At 44.0% G+C, this 14308-nt stretch overlaps 1 protein-coding gene and 1 long non-coding RNA gene across 8 annotated transcripts in view; both read left to right on the forward strand.

Annotated features, from left to right (window-relative positions):
- The window catches only part of Cracd (capping protein inhibiting regulator of actin dynamics), a 230075-nt gene that overhangs the window by 109462 nt on the left and 106305 nt on the right, over nucleotides 1-14308 (forward strand). The window lies entirely within an intron of this gene.
- LOC116071302 lies at nucleotides 3530-13139 on the forward strand. Of its 2 annotated transcripts, XR_004110813.1 has the most exons (3): nucleotides 3530-7172; nucleotides 7324-7405; nucleotides 7815-13139. It is a non-coding gene; the product is annotated as an uncharacterized LOC116071302 (long non-coding RNA). The 2 variants fall into 2 exon arrangements; XR_004110812.1 differs by having other exon boundaries at nucleotides 7324-13139.

Genomic DNA, 14308 nt, shown 5'->3' on the forward strand with positions numbered 1-14308 from the left:
TCTCCCTCTCCCTCTCCCTCTCCCTCTCCCTCTCTCTCTCTCTCTCTGTCTCTCTCTCTCTCTCTCTTTCCTTCCATTAGCATGAATGGGGCCGCTCAAGCACCAGGCATGGTGCCGGGGCTAAGGATATGAATGAGACCCTGCTGTCTAGGGGTTCGTGCCATGCCCTCCTGCTACCTGCCATCTGCGGATGCTTGTCCTGCTTCTACAGAGACCTGGAAGAAGCTGTGTTCTTGTCTGTCTCTTACAGTAGGAGGCCACTTGAAAGCCAAGAGTCCCTGCCTGTATCAGAACCTTTGAATCTAGCTTCAGCGGATACCGGGGGCATTGCCACGTGAACCGAACTTCACCAAATTGAATTTGGATATGTAAACAGATAACAGGATAAAGTGTGGTCAGTGATATTTGAGAGTGTTTTCTCCGCACAATGAATGCCTGGATCGCAGAAGGCAAAGCCAACAGCCCACAGAGGGAGAAGAGGGGCCTCCCGGGCGTGCCATGTGAGCCCTCTGGAAAGAGGAGAAGGTGTTTGCCAGACAAACAAGGGGGACCCACAATCAGCAGAGGTCACAATATATGAACATGCTTCTTGGGAGGGGACCCTCTGACCCTCTCAGCCCTCTCCTTCTTCTGGTGTCACTTGAGAACCCAGCTGCTGATTGGCCTCGACTTAAGCCTCAGAAGTTAAAGAGGTTAAAACCAGGGGAGAAAAATAGGCTGGGCTCCTCACCCTTAAAATGCCGCCCGTTTAATCTTTGCCTTATTAAAATAAGTAAAAGTTCACTTCTTTTCCACACTGGCTCAAACTGGCAAGCTTTCACATCCCAGGGCCCTTTCAGCAATTGGGCAAACATGCCAAATGCCTCCCACGGAAAAGGCAGGGCTGTGCACTTCAGACTTACAAAGGACAAACAGTAATAGAGGTTTGCTCCCAGGGAGACCAAAATGGACCCTGAACAGAAAAAGCTAAAGTCAGCAGGGAAAGGGGTCTCCACTACCATTTCCTGTCAAAGAGGGGAAAAAAAAACTTATTTATATGCACAGCCACAGAACTGGCGTTAAGTTCTTTGAAATAAAGGACTTTAATTCTGAAGTTCCGAGCTCCGGGGAACAAGGAAGAAGGCTGTACTCCTGAAAGTGCTGGGCACAAGCCTCACCAAGTCCCTTCCATGGTGGAAACCAGCCCCAGAGCAACTCTGCAGGCAGAACTTCAACTTCACATTCAAGACTTGATGATATGTATGCTTCTTTAATCTGTAACAAATGTTAGCATTCTACTAGAGCCCCGGTTCACAGTTTTGATTATCTAACAAATAGGACGGGTTTTTTTTTAATTAATTTTATTTATTTACACTCCAGAACTTGCCCCCCTCCCAGTCCCTGCTCCCACAGTTGTTCTTCCCATTCTCCCTCCCCTTTGCCTCTGAGAGGGTGCTCCCCCTCCCTTACCCACCCAGGTATCCCCCTTTCCCAGGGCCCTCAAATCTCTGCAGGATTGGTACATCCTCTCCAACTGAGGCCAGACAAGGCAGTCAGTCATAAAGACGAGTTTTTACCAGGACCTAACATACTGCCCTACCTGGGAACCCTGGGGCCTTAACTTGAATGGCGCCTGTCATTGAGACAGTAGCAACTGTCTGGGCTCCATCCACACACAGTGCCCTTCTCTCAGTACCTTCAGCTCAAGGGCTCAGCTGTCCTTAAACACATTGGCAAATGACAGGTCCTCTGACCCCTCCCAGAAGTGATTCTTTCCTGTGGACTCCCACAGCAGTTCCTGTGGATGTCTCTCTGCACCCTGTCATATGCAGAGCTTCTGCTCCTACCAGGCTTGTGTCTTGGTAAATAGGTCCTCTCTTCTACTAGATGATAACTTCCTTGAGCCTGTGGTATTTTCCTGCCTGGAGATCTTTATCACATCCTCTTCCACCATCTTCCAGTATGAGCCCCAGTACTGAGCCCTAATGGGTGCTCAGAAATAAGTGAATGCCTTCGGTCGAGTGGATTTTAGACATTGGTAAATACACGTGAGAATGTCTACATCTCTTGCTGCCATCAAGGGTAGCATACCTGCTTGATCTGTCGTTTTCCCAGAAAGATGGAGCACAGCTCTGGTGGTGTTTGTGAGGGTGTTTGTAGCGAGTGGGAATGAGTGGGACGACACCATGAATTCGCGCTGGATACCTGGATGGAATAAAAGAGTTGGGGAGGAACAGCGGCTAGTGTTAGCATTCCCTTCCTCTGCCTCATTCTGATGTAAACAGAACACAGCCAGGAACCCTTATTTTAACGCTTCCCAAATTATAGACATTCTGGAGATATTGTAAACCAGAGGTCCCCAAAAGGATTTATCCATAGACACCTCAGTAATTTTACTGGGAACATACATTAGTTTACTGTTATGACACAGTCTTACAAACATACTAACAGAGGATACACTGTAGCTCTCAAGCTACAAATCAGCAGGACTGCTTGAGACAGATACTGTAGCTCTAGGCATCTAAAACAAGCCATCAGGGCTGCTTCCTTCTGGAACCTTCCAGGGAGAATCTCCTCCTGGATAGCTCAGGGAGGTTGCTTACCTTCCCTGGCTTGGGGCCACTTCCTCTTTCTTCAGCACCAGCAGCAATGTCCCACTGTGGCCTCTCCCTCTAGGGACCTGCAAAGCTCCCAGCACAGCTCCTCCTGTGAGTGTCACCCCCTGCTCTCCCACTTTTAAAGACCCCCTGTCATTTTAGTGGGCTCACCCAGATAATTAAGGCTGACCTTCCAGTCTCAACATTTCTCACAGTGTCTTATCTACTGAGCCTCCTTTGTCTTGTAAAATAACATAGTCAGGAGGGTTAGGGACTTGCCTGTCCCATGACAGGAGTAGTTCAGCACTGTTCCCAGTCCTTAGGGGAATTTCTTAAAGGAGTAACACATGGCAGTCCTCAGGGGAAATGGGCCCTCAGGTAGGGAACAAAACAGAGTCACATCTGTGATGCACAACAAGGTGTAAACAATGAAGATCCCTACAGGGGACTAGAGAGGTATCTCAGTAGTTAAGAACACTTGCTGTGGGCTGGAGACATGGCTCAGAGGTTAAGAATACTGGCTGCTCTTCCAGAGGTCCTGAATTCAATTCTCAGCAACCACATGGTGGCTCACAACCATCTATAATGAGATCTGGTGCCCTCTTCTGGCCTATGGGCATATATACATGCAGGTAAAATGATGTATACATAATAAATAAATACAAAAAACCACTTGCTGATCCTGCCGAGAACATCCAGGTTCAGTCAGTTCACAGCTGTCCATTAACTGCAGTTGTAGGGGAAATCTTACACCCTCTTCTGGCTACTACATGCACACAATGCACAGATATCCAAGCAGGCACACACATATACATAAATTTTAAAATATGTTTTCAGTTCTCTAAAATAAAATCACTTTCCTCCTCCTCCTCTTCCTCCTCCTCCCCCTCTTCCTCCCCCTTCCCCTCCTCTTCCTCTGCCTCCTCCTCCTCCTCCTCTTCCTCCTCCTCCTCCTCCTCCTCCTCCTCCTCCTCTCTTCTGTTCTCGTTTCTCTGCTTGCTTCCTTCCTTTCATTGAAACAGGGTCTCACCCTGTAAGCTGATCTACACTTTGCTCTATGGTGCAGGCCAGCCTAGAATTCAGGGCAAATCCTGCAGCCTTCATGAATTGCTTGTGTGACGTTCTACACCTAATACCTGTTTTATAGTCCTCCTTTCTTGTATGATGATACAGTGCACTTCATAGACACTCAGGAAGTAGATGGTGTCTTTTAGAGAAAAAAAATCTAACAATGTGAGCATTACAGGAATCCGTGAAGTCGACATAAAATAATTAGAAATACATTCTCACGCACAGCCACATGACCTATGTTACATCCCTTCTTTACAAACATTCGAGATGAAAATATAGGCCAAGTTTGCAGGCTCTGGTGACAGTAGACTCTACAGAAGGAAATGCATAACTGATTTCAGACCAGTCCAACAGAGGTCATTTGTAAGTCAACCTTGAGGAAATTATATCTGAAAGCAACATTGTATCAGTCATGGCAATAGCAGAAGCAAAGAAAAGGTCATGAAGTTACAAAATAACCAGTTTTTCAATGATGATGGCTATTTTTTAAAAAAGACAAAGTGTTTCTATGTAGTTGGCTGACCTAGAAATCACTGCATAAACCAAGCTGCATAAACTGCATAAACTAAACACACATAGATCTGCCCACCACTGTTTCCCCTGTGCTAGGAGTACAGCACTGTGCCACCCCACCCTGCCCAATGATAAGACTATTTCAGCTAAGGAGGCAGCTAAGGTGTTACAATTGAATAAGGAGCAGTTAATACCACAGCATGTATGGACACCAGCAAAATAAAAGGAAAACCAATGTGTCCTGCTTTCTCTGCTTGAGTCTTAAGTTAAAATGAAAACTTCCAGGGTGTTGATGGCTGGCCAGGCCCCTGGGAAGTGATCATGAGGGCAGGGCACTCACAAACGGAAGAAATATCCTCATGGAAGATTCCCCCAGAGAGCAAGCTAACCCTTTCAGCCATGTGGGAACATGCATGGAAGATACCACCAGTGAACCAGCAAGGGCCCCTCCCCCTGACACCAGATCTACTCCACCTTGATCTTGGAGTTCTATTCTCCAAAGCTGGAATGAATTTCTGTGTTCAGCTTATAGTCTGTGATGTATCAGTACAGCATCCTGAGTGGCCTGAGACACATGGGAAGCAGAGATAGTGCTCTGACAATGGGCCGATCCTGTATGGTAGTTAATTCCTTGGGTTGATCTGGTCCATTTCAAATGGAAAGGTGCCATTTATGCTAAGACTGTGTTCATTATCATAGCAAAAAAATCCAGTAGAATCAAAAGGAGTAAAAAGTAATAAATGAGTTTTAAGGGAAGAGGCTTCCTTTTTAAAAAATAAAATTTCCCTTTTATTTTTATTTTGTGTATGAATGTTTTGCCTGTACGTGTGTGTACGGTATGAGTGCAGTACCAGAGAAGGCCAGAAGGGGGCGATGGATGCCCTGGTAATAGAAGGAAAGCATACTTCCCAAGGGGGGAAAAATGGGGCTATTAACAATGGTAAGGTGTAAGAGAAAGTTCTTTAAAATATGGCATTATGGCGCTGAGACAACTCTAATACTAGCTAAGAAAGGAGATACCAAAGGAACATGGTACTCCATTACCAAAAGTCATGAAACAGAAAAACAAATACAACTTACCTTTCTGAGAAACAGAACTTAAAATGGAAACACATTATGATTGGCAACATAGGAAGACAGAACTAAACTGCATTTGTCTATTTTCTGTCGTTATAACAAAATACTCAAAGCCATGGATTTTATAAATACAAGAAGTTCATTTAGCTCACACTTTTGGAAGTTCAAGGGCTTGGTGCTGGATCCCTGGATGAGTCATATCTTGATGGATAAAAAATCGTGCCTGTATAAGAGGGAATGGTCATGGTGAGAAGACAACCCAGAGAGCACGGAGGGGCCAGGCTTGATCTTTTATTCACTCTCTGGAGAACAAGTAGGGGCTTCATTAGACCTACTGTATATAATTTTTTTCCCGGGGCATTGTCCCAGTGAAGGTACATGCGTGTGCATGTGTGTAAGGCCATTTCTAGAGAGAATTAACTGAGGAGGGAAAACCTACCCTGAATGTGGGTGATACCATTCTATGAGCTGGGGGCCAAACAGATAATATGGGGAGAGAAGAAAGGAGCTAATTGCCAGCATTCCTGTTCTCTGCCGCCCCCTCCACAGAGAGGTGAGGAAGCCTTGTGGCTAGCTCCAGCCACCCTGGGCAGAGCCAGTCTAGGTTGTCACGCCTTCTGTGACGTGATGGACTGGGTTCCTTTAGAATATGGACCAAAATAAATCTTTTACCTCTAAATTGCTTCAGTCAGATTTTGTCGTAGCAAAAAGGAGAGTAACCAATATACATTCCAACCCTCTACTTTTGACCTTACAGAGGTTTAAGTGTTTCAAAATTTATTTTTTTAAACAATATCTGTAAAAATAAATATCTGCAAATAATTTGAGCTGGTGGGAAAAGTAATGTAGGAACAATTGAAAATGCTATTACATATAGCACTATTTTATAAACATATTTACCCCAAGAAATGCTAAAAAAAAAAGAAGGTGCACATTTGGATATTAGAGAGATTTTCTTTTTAAGATTTATCTATTTTTTTGTATATGAGTACCTCTTCTTCATGCTCTATCTTCATTACAACTGCGTGCCAGAAGAGGGCATTGGATCCCATTACAGATGGTTGTAAACTACCATGTGGTTGCTGGGGATTGAACTCAGGACCTCTAGAAGAGCAGACTGAGCCATCTCTACAGCCCTGGAGATCTTTCCAATTTTATTTTAAATTAAAATTTCAAGTTATCACACAAACTGATGAGTTTCCCTGAGACTCATATCGATCTCCATGCATATGAATTACTGACTTCCATCTCATCTGGACCCATGTCCCAGATTCCTCCTTCCAGCCGCCTCTCTTGCTTTCCTCACCAAGGCCCTACCTCTGCTTTCCTGTTATGTGTATTCCATTGCTGCCCATTCTCCCATTTCTTTAATATCTTTCTCTCCACTCATGGTCCCCTTTGAGTTTGGTGACATATAAATACACACATACAGATACACGTGTAGGTAAGCAAACACACACACATATAATTTCAAATCTAGATTCTGCCTATAAGAGAAACCATGCAGTATTTGTCCCAGTCAGGCTTATTCTGCTTAGTGCAATGACTCCCGCCTACATTGTTCTTCCTGCAAAGGTAGAGATCATTTTGAAACAGAGTCGCCGAAATGCTAAGGGGTTGGACATTCGCTGTAATATGGCTTTCTCGTGCCTGGTTTAGGGGTTAAATGGTTTGACTCAGCATAAACATTGATTCAGCTATTAATCAAAAAGAAAGGGGCCCTGCATAAATCCTACCTGTCCTTTTCTCATCTGAGGAATACAGCAAATGTCTTCTTCCAGACGAGGGTCAGCAATGTGACAGAGGCTGTAAATCACTGGCTGTGCTGTTTGGGTGGACGGTGGCAAGCGATAAGAGCAGCAGTGTTTGAGCACGGATGACACTTTGTTTTCTCTGCTCCCACTCGATTGTTTATATGCGTCAGCTGGCCAACAGGTAATGACCTGGCATCCCTGACCAGCAGAACCAGTACTGTGAGTGGGGAGGGGACCCCCACCCCCGATGCTGTGAGTGTGGGGGCCACCCAGCCCTCATTCCTGTAAGCATTGCATTCACATGTTTGCATGCTGTACTCTTTTTATTTCAGTAACATTTAAAAGCCATGACCTCGGAGGAAATTAAACTAACAAAGACTGTCCACAGCGAGGCTCTGGGCGCCCGAGTCACAGGTACGGTACCGAGTGGCTGCTGTGAGTTACCAGTTAAAGACAGACGCTCCCTTTCCCTGTTGTTCTTTGTGTGTAAAAATGCCTGGATTTACTTCCTGGTCATCTACACAATGACCTCTCCAGGGCTGGATTGAGCAGAGCACCCAGACATGAGCAAAGCCAAGCCAGGCACCTCAGAAGATACCCGTCATCCATGCTGAACTCTTGGCAGAGCTCCTTGGTGTCTCCACTTGGCTCTTAGTGCATGTCCTTACATTTAATCCTATCAATCTGGATTATCTCATTTTCCATCTCCAGAGTACAAGAAGGAATGAAGTTAGAAAGCCAGAGTGATTAAGGGAACCAGACCCATCACCCTAGTTAGAAATGGTAGCTAGAATAGGAAAGAGTCATCCAACTTTTTTTCTAGGCGTGGCAAGGTGGAAGGGCAACCAAGATGGTCGTGAATATCTGCTTCTCCTCGAGACTTGGCTCTACTGTATCTAAGCTGTATATTAGCTCGGAGACATGAAATATTCTACTTAAGGTATAATCTAATATGGAGAAATGATCACTCAAAATGCCATGGTTTTATTTTGTCTTTCTTTTTAAGGCAGAGTTAATGGGTTATCAGGTAGCCCAGACTATAACCTGATGTCTTCCTGCTTCCATCTCCCAAGTGGTGGGATCATAAATATGTGCTACCACGCCAGGCAAACCTCTTACAGATAAGGATAGCATTTAGTTAGTCTCCCTGTTCATCAGTACTAGATAAATTAGAATCACCCTAGTCGTTTGCAGCAAACGGAGCCTCTCTCTTTTTATTCTTAGTGCTCAGAGCAGCTTGACTTTAGACTCTTATTTTCACTCTTGTGTTGTCCCTGAGATAGTCCTCGCAGCGGCTTGGAGCACAGTGGGAAAGTGTGGACCGACCCTGCCTTTCTTGGCAGGATAGAAAGGAGAGGAGAGGGATGATGAATCCTTGCTGCTTGATTCCCAGTGTGTGGGATAGCCTTGTCTTGCTTGAACTTTCTACAGCTCAGTTTGTGTTTAAAAAGAAAGTAGAAAATGGCTTCTTTAGATGCTGCACACACTTCTCTTTTGAAAGGTGACAGTCAGATCTGGAGTAAGAGTAGCCAAACTCTGTTAGGCTAAAACTGAGTCTCTCCTCCCTCCCTCCCTCCATCCCTCCCTCCATCCCTCTCTCCCCCCACCTCTCCCTTCTTCCTTCTCATCCTCGCCTAGGGATGCACATAGTCTGCAAGGATGCACACAGTCTGCTAAGAGGATTCAACAGTGTCTGAGAAAGCCATGCCCCACTATAATTTTCTGTGACTTAGATGATGAAACTGACCACATCCCTTGAGACGTTCCAGATCCTGTTAACTCACCCATGTCCTGCTTGTACAGGGTGATTTTTAAATGTATTTTGTTGTTCTTGATAGTATAAGTCTCTTACCCATTTCTAATCTTCTCTCATTAGAAATCGCAAGCTCTACCTGGCTGTGTGATCATCTCCACGGCTATATAATTGCATGTTTATCGGGAGACGTAAAAGAGTGGGCGTCCCAGGCGCCTCTCATGTAAATCGCTAAAAACCCAGATTTCATTTGGAGGTTAAAATATCTGTATATAAGCCAGGTGTGGCGGTACATAATCATAAACACTGCTACTCAGGAGACGGAGGCAAGGGGATCCCTTGAGCCTAGAGGCCGGCCTAGGGAAGAGAGTGAGGCCTCATCTAAAATAAAATGTAATTTGTGGCTGTAAAGCTTTCGCTGCCGTTCCTCTCAGGTACAAGGAAATGTGTAGTGCCCAACCCTGGGCTTCAAAAACAAAGAAGAGAAGTTAATCGGAGAAGTACCAGATTGGCGGTGATCTGGTTACATCCTCCATTAGTATTTCTTGCCACCTGTTCCTTGGCAGGGCCAGCATCTGGGATGGAAACAGGAAGAAACAAGGGACCCAGGTGCCTATCAGGTCTGCCTCCAGCTGTGTAGTCCTATGGCTATGGCCAAGGTAGAGGAAGAAAACACTTGTGAGCTTTCTTGTTGTTGTAAGTTCTAGGTACCTTAGGTCACAAATACTGTCTTCCTTAAAAACATAGCCATGTGCCATTAAGTGTCTACAGAGTGCAAAAAGGAAATCTGTCCCCTCCTCATGATTTTTTTTTTTCAAAACCTAATGACAGTAAAAGGTTTGCTCACTTAAAGCTGGAAGACAAATGAGACTTGCTCAGGAGACCAGAGCAAGTCCTTCCCGGCAGGAGGTGGGATGGTGGCTGGGGTTTAACCACAGTTACAGTTGCTTAGGTGAACCTGAAGTAGCCCTGTGCTTTTTTGTCAACCGCTGGATGTCCCCTGGGCGTCCCTGAGGATTCCTTCCTGGCAGCTTCTTTGAAACAGAGTAGCATTTGAAATACAACCACCCACCCCCAGACAGAAGAGCAACTGGTTTCTTCCCTAACCTTCTAAACACACAGGTCAGGCCTCTGAAGGTGAAAGGCTATCTTTTCAGAAGGCTATCTTTTCAGCCCGGAACCAGGAGTCTGGTGTTTCTCAGACCATCCATCAGACTTCTATGTATCATAAGACCCCTTCTCTTGTTCCCATGTATTATTTTTTAATATAAATGGATCTTATTTTTTATTTACTTTTAAAGTGTAGAAACAACACATTCAGAAGTCTTTTTTTATTAAACCAATGAGTTAGAATAAAATGATGTCATTTCCATCTTGGAGGTCACTGTAAGTCTTTTGGGATATCCTTAATTATGGTTTTTTCGTTGCATAGTCTCTCCCTCCCTCCCTCTCCCCACCCCCTCATGGCTTAGCATCAAATAGAATGTTTATGTATGTAGCTGAGGATGACCTTGACTTCTGATCCTCCTGAGTCCACCTAGGAGGGCTGGGGTTACAGGTGTGTCAACCACACAGGATTTTTATGGTGGTGACCATCAAACCCTGGACTTCATGCAGCTATGCAGCTATGCAGCTATGCAGCTAAGCAAGCACTGCCAACTCAGCTGCACTCCCAGCTCCTCAAACAGGGAGGCTGGTGGAGGTATCTGCCCCAGAGAGCCCACTGTCCATTATATTAGGCTGTCGATAAATGGAGTTAATTTATCTCTGTGGCTCTTTAATTAACCTACAACTTATTTTTCTCACATAAAAAATATCTCAACGCAATGAAATCTTCATTTATCAGCAACCGAGAACCCAGTCTCTGAGACCTGTAGATGGAATGGGAGGAGTGTGTTTATTCTCCGCCCCACATTGCACTCTGACCCACATGACAGGGTCGTATCTGGTGGGCATGCTGGGAGCTTGGCTCAGTCTACACAAGGATATGTTTTGTCCTCCCCAGTATAAAAGTCAGCCAGCTGTTTGTGAATGACAGCTCACTTCAGTGACATTCCTTAGGAGCCACTTTCAATTGTGTGCTCACTGACCATTGTTGCTAAAATGGAGGGTTGGGAGAGAGTCTTGCCATGTCTACTAACTTCTAAAATTTCTTACATAAAGTCAGGGAAAGATTAATGGCAAATGCAGCATAGTTTAAGTAGATTTCATGTTTTAAAACTATTTTACATTCACAAAAATACAGACCAGAAAAGGTCTCCTCAATATAGCATATGTACACAGAGATGTCTAACTATTATATTTTACTTAAAATAAAAAAAAGTTTAATAAACTAGGCAGGCAGGAGCCAGACAGACCATAGGTACATACTATAACCTAGGCTATTTGAAGCACGGGAGCCTGGGAGTTTGGGGGCATCCTGGGCAACAGAACAAGACCTTGTCTCTTAAAACAAAACAAAATGGCAAAAAGCTTTTTTTTTTTTTAATTGAAGAAGGGAAGAAAGAAAAGAAGGAAAGGAACAGCAAGAAAAAAGCCTTGTTGAGCCATCACACATGCACCATTCGAATCAAACTCTTCCTAATTTTAATGCATTTTATTTTAGCTCTTAAAAAAAAATCCAGGTATTTTTATATGGGCTAATGCACGTCTTGCGTGTATTTGTTTTTTTCAATCTCTCAGGAGTTGTAGATGGCACTGTCTCTTTAATGTTGCTTGCCGTGTCCTGAGGTGTGCTGTGTGTGGTTCTTGCTGCTGTGTGTGTACACATGAAATTATTTAAGTCAAAAAAATAACTTCACGGCCACGGCTGCAGCGCTCTGGTGCTCTAGTGAGCCATCTCTTCGCAGTAGGACTTCGGAGGGCCCTCGGAATCTTGAAGCTGGTGGCCGATACGGCTGGTAGATGCCTTTTATGCCTGTATGCAGGAGTGTAAAAACATAGAAAACTTAACGAAGCTGCTATGACCTTAGATGAAGCTGAGTCCTCAAACCCAGGGCAAACCTGTACTCCGCATGATGAAGGGAGAATTTGCACATGAACATAACAGGGCACGGAGTAGTGAGTGTGTAATCGTGGACAACCAGACAAAGGCAGTCAATGGATAGACAGTGAGTACGGAAACCTTTACAGAACAACAAAACAGAGAGAGAAAGGGTAGTCTGTGGAGATACCAATGAAAATTTTTTCAAGAATTGCATAAAGAACAGTTTAAAAGTTGACAGTGATGAAAGCCTTTAAGAATTTGGAAATGTGGAAATTCATACATTATTAGTGTTACTGCCGAACCTTTCAAGAGGCTAGCTGGGTAGTATTTATTAAAGGTAACATTTCTATCCTCTTTAATGGATAACACTAAGAACTCAATAAAAGTGTATGTGCACTTGTAGTCCAGGCTGCTTGGGAGACTGAGGCAGGGGGATTGTTTAAGCCCAGGAGTTGGAGACCACCACGAGAAAAATGGTTAGATCATGTCTCAAAAAAATGATCATTTTAAATGAATCCACATGCATAAGGATAGTCACTGATGCCATATTAGCCACAGCAAGAAGCTGGGGGGATTTGTTCAGTGATGGGAAAGTTGGCTAAGTTGTGATGTGGACAGACGGAGGGGTGTGTGTGTGCTGCCCAGAACACTAGTGTGGGGTACATTTTAGGCATGAAAGGAGCCATGGTGACTCACATCCTGTTTATAAGAAGCAGACTTATAGATCAGTCTGCTTGGGGCTCTCATCTGCTCCTGGAGGATCTCATCTGCTCCTGGAGGATCTCATCTGCTCCTGGAGGATCTCATCTGCTCCTGGAGGATCTCATCTGCTCCTGGAGGATCTCATCTGCTCCTGGAGGATCTCATCTGCTCCTGGAGGATCTCATCTGCTATTGGAGGATCTCATCTGCTCCTGGAGGATCTCATCTGCTCCTGGAGGATCTCATCTGCTACTGGAGGATCTCATCCGCTCCTGGAGGATCTCATCCACTCCTGGAGGATCTCATCCGCTCCTGGAGGATCTCATCTGCTCCTGGAGGATCTCATCTGCTCCTGGAGGATCTTATCTGCTCCTGGAGGATCTCATCTGCTCCTGGAGGATCTCATCTGCTACTGGAGGAGACTTGACTGCTTTCTTGATACTTTTAAAAATTGAATTAAGTGGTCTTTTTCCATTTGTTTTTTAAGCTACACTTTTAAAAAAATTAAGTGATATACTTAAGACTTTCAAAGATGAAAGATAATTTGAACAAGCTGTCAAAATGTTGACAAATAGAAGTCCTTAGGATCCTGCTTAATGACTAAGTAAAAAAATAATTTGTTTATCTGTTTAATAAGCCACTCATGTGGGAAAAGATAGTTCTAAAATATATGGAAAAGACTGAATAAAGTTAAATATTTTGATATAATTTTTACTTTATAATTGTAAAAGTAATGAGTCACATTATAAACCTTTTCTTTCTTTCCCTCTCTCTTTCTCTTTTTCTCTCTTCCTTTCTTTCTGTCTTTCTTTCTTTTCCTTTGAGACAAGATCTTTCTATGAAGGCCAGGTTGGCCTTATATAGACCAACCAGGCTGGCTTCAAATCCTACCCGAACCTTCTCAGTATTGAGATTATAGGTATGCACTACCATACCTGTTCTTATAAAAAACATTTTGAAAATAAATATAAACACAAACATATTGCTAAAAATCATCTACAACTCAGTCACTTAGAGGATTCACTTGGCTGGGCCTTAAAGTTTTACTTCTGCTATTAATTGGAAATTTCATCTTCACTGATAGTGCTCATGTATCTAATATCTGAATTAGTTGGGGGGACAGGTACTGTAAAGAAGCTTTTTGAGCATTTTGAGCATTCCTACACAAAATTAGCTTTGTTACTATTTTATACTACATATATATATATATATATATATATATATATACTTTTTTTTTCTGTTTTTGAAGTGCTGGGGATTAAACCTAGGTCCTTGTGAGTGCTAGGCAAGATCTCTGTCACTAAGCTATATAAGTGCTCCTTAAGAACTTTTAGTTATTAAAAAAAACAAAACTTTTTAAAATTTTTGGGGGGAGGTGTCACATTCCACTGCACACAATGGAGGCAGGGACAGCTTCTGGAAGTTCTGTCTTCTGCCACGTGGGTCTGTGGCACAAAGCTCAGTCATCAGGGCTGAGGGCAAGTGCCCTTCCCTCTCAGCCTGCTCATGGCCCCTCCCTCAGGATCTCTTGATGAACACTCAAGTCTTTTTTAAAAGATTCATTTATTTATTTATTTTTATGTATATGAGTACACTGTAGCTGTACAGGTGGCCATGAGCCATCATGTGGCTACTGGGAATTGAACTCAGGAAGGCCCTGCTCCCTCTGGCCCTGCTCGCTCCAGCCAGCTCGCTCAGGCATAATTCACTGTAGCTGTCTTCAGATGCACCAGAAGAGGCGTCAGATCTCATTACGGGTGGTTGTGAGCCACCATGTGGTTGCTGGGATCCGAACTCAGGACCATCGGAAGAGCAGTCAGTGCTCTTACCTACTGAGCCATTTCGCCAGCCCCACTCGTCTTCTTAACAACTTATTT

Source organism: Mastomys coucha, unplaced genomic scaffold (assembly GCF_008632895.1).
Source record: "Mastomys coucha isolate ucsf_1 unplaced genomic scaffold, UCSF_Mcou_1 pScaffold22, whole genome shotgun sequence".
Lineage (NCBI taxonomy): Eukaryota > Metazoa > Chordata > Mammalia > Rodentia > Muridae > Mastomys > Mastomys coucha.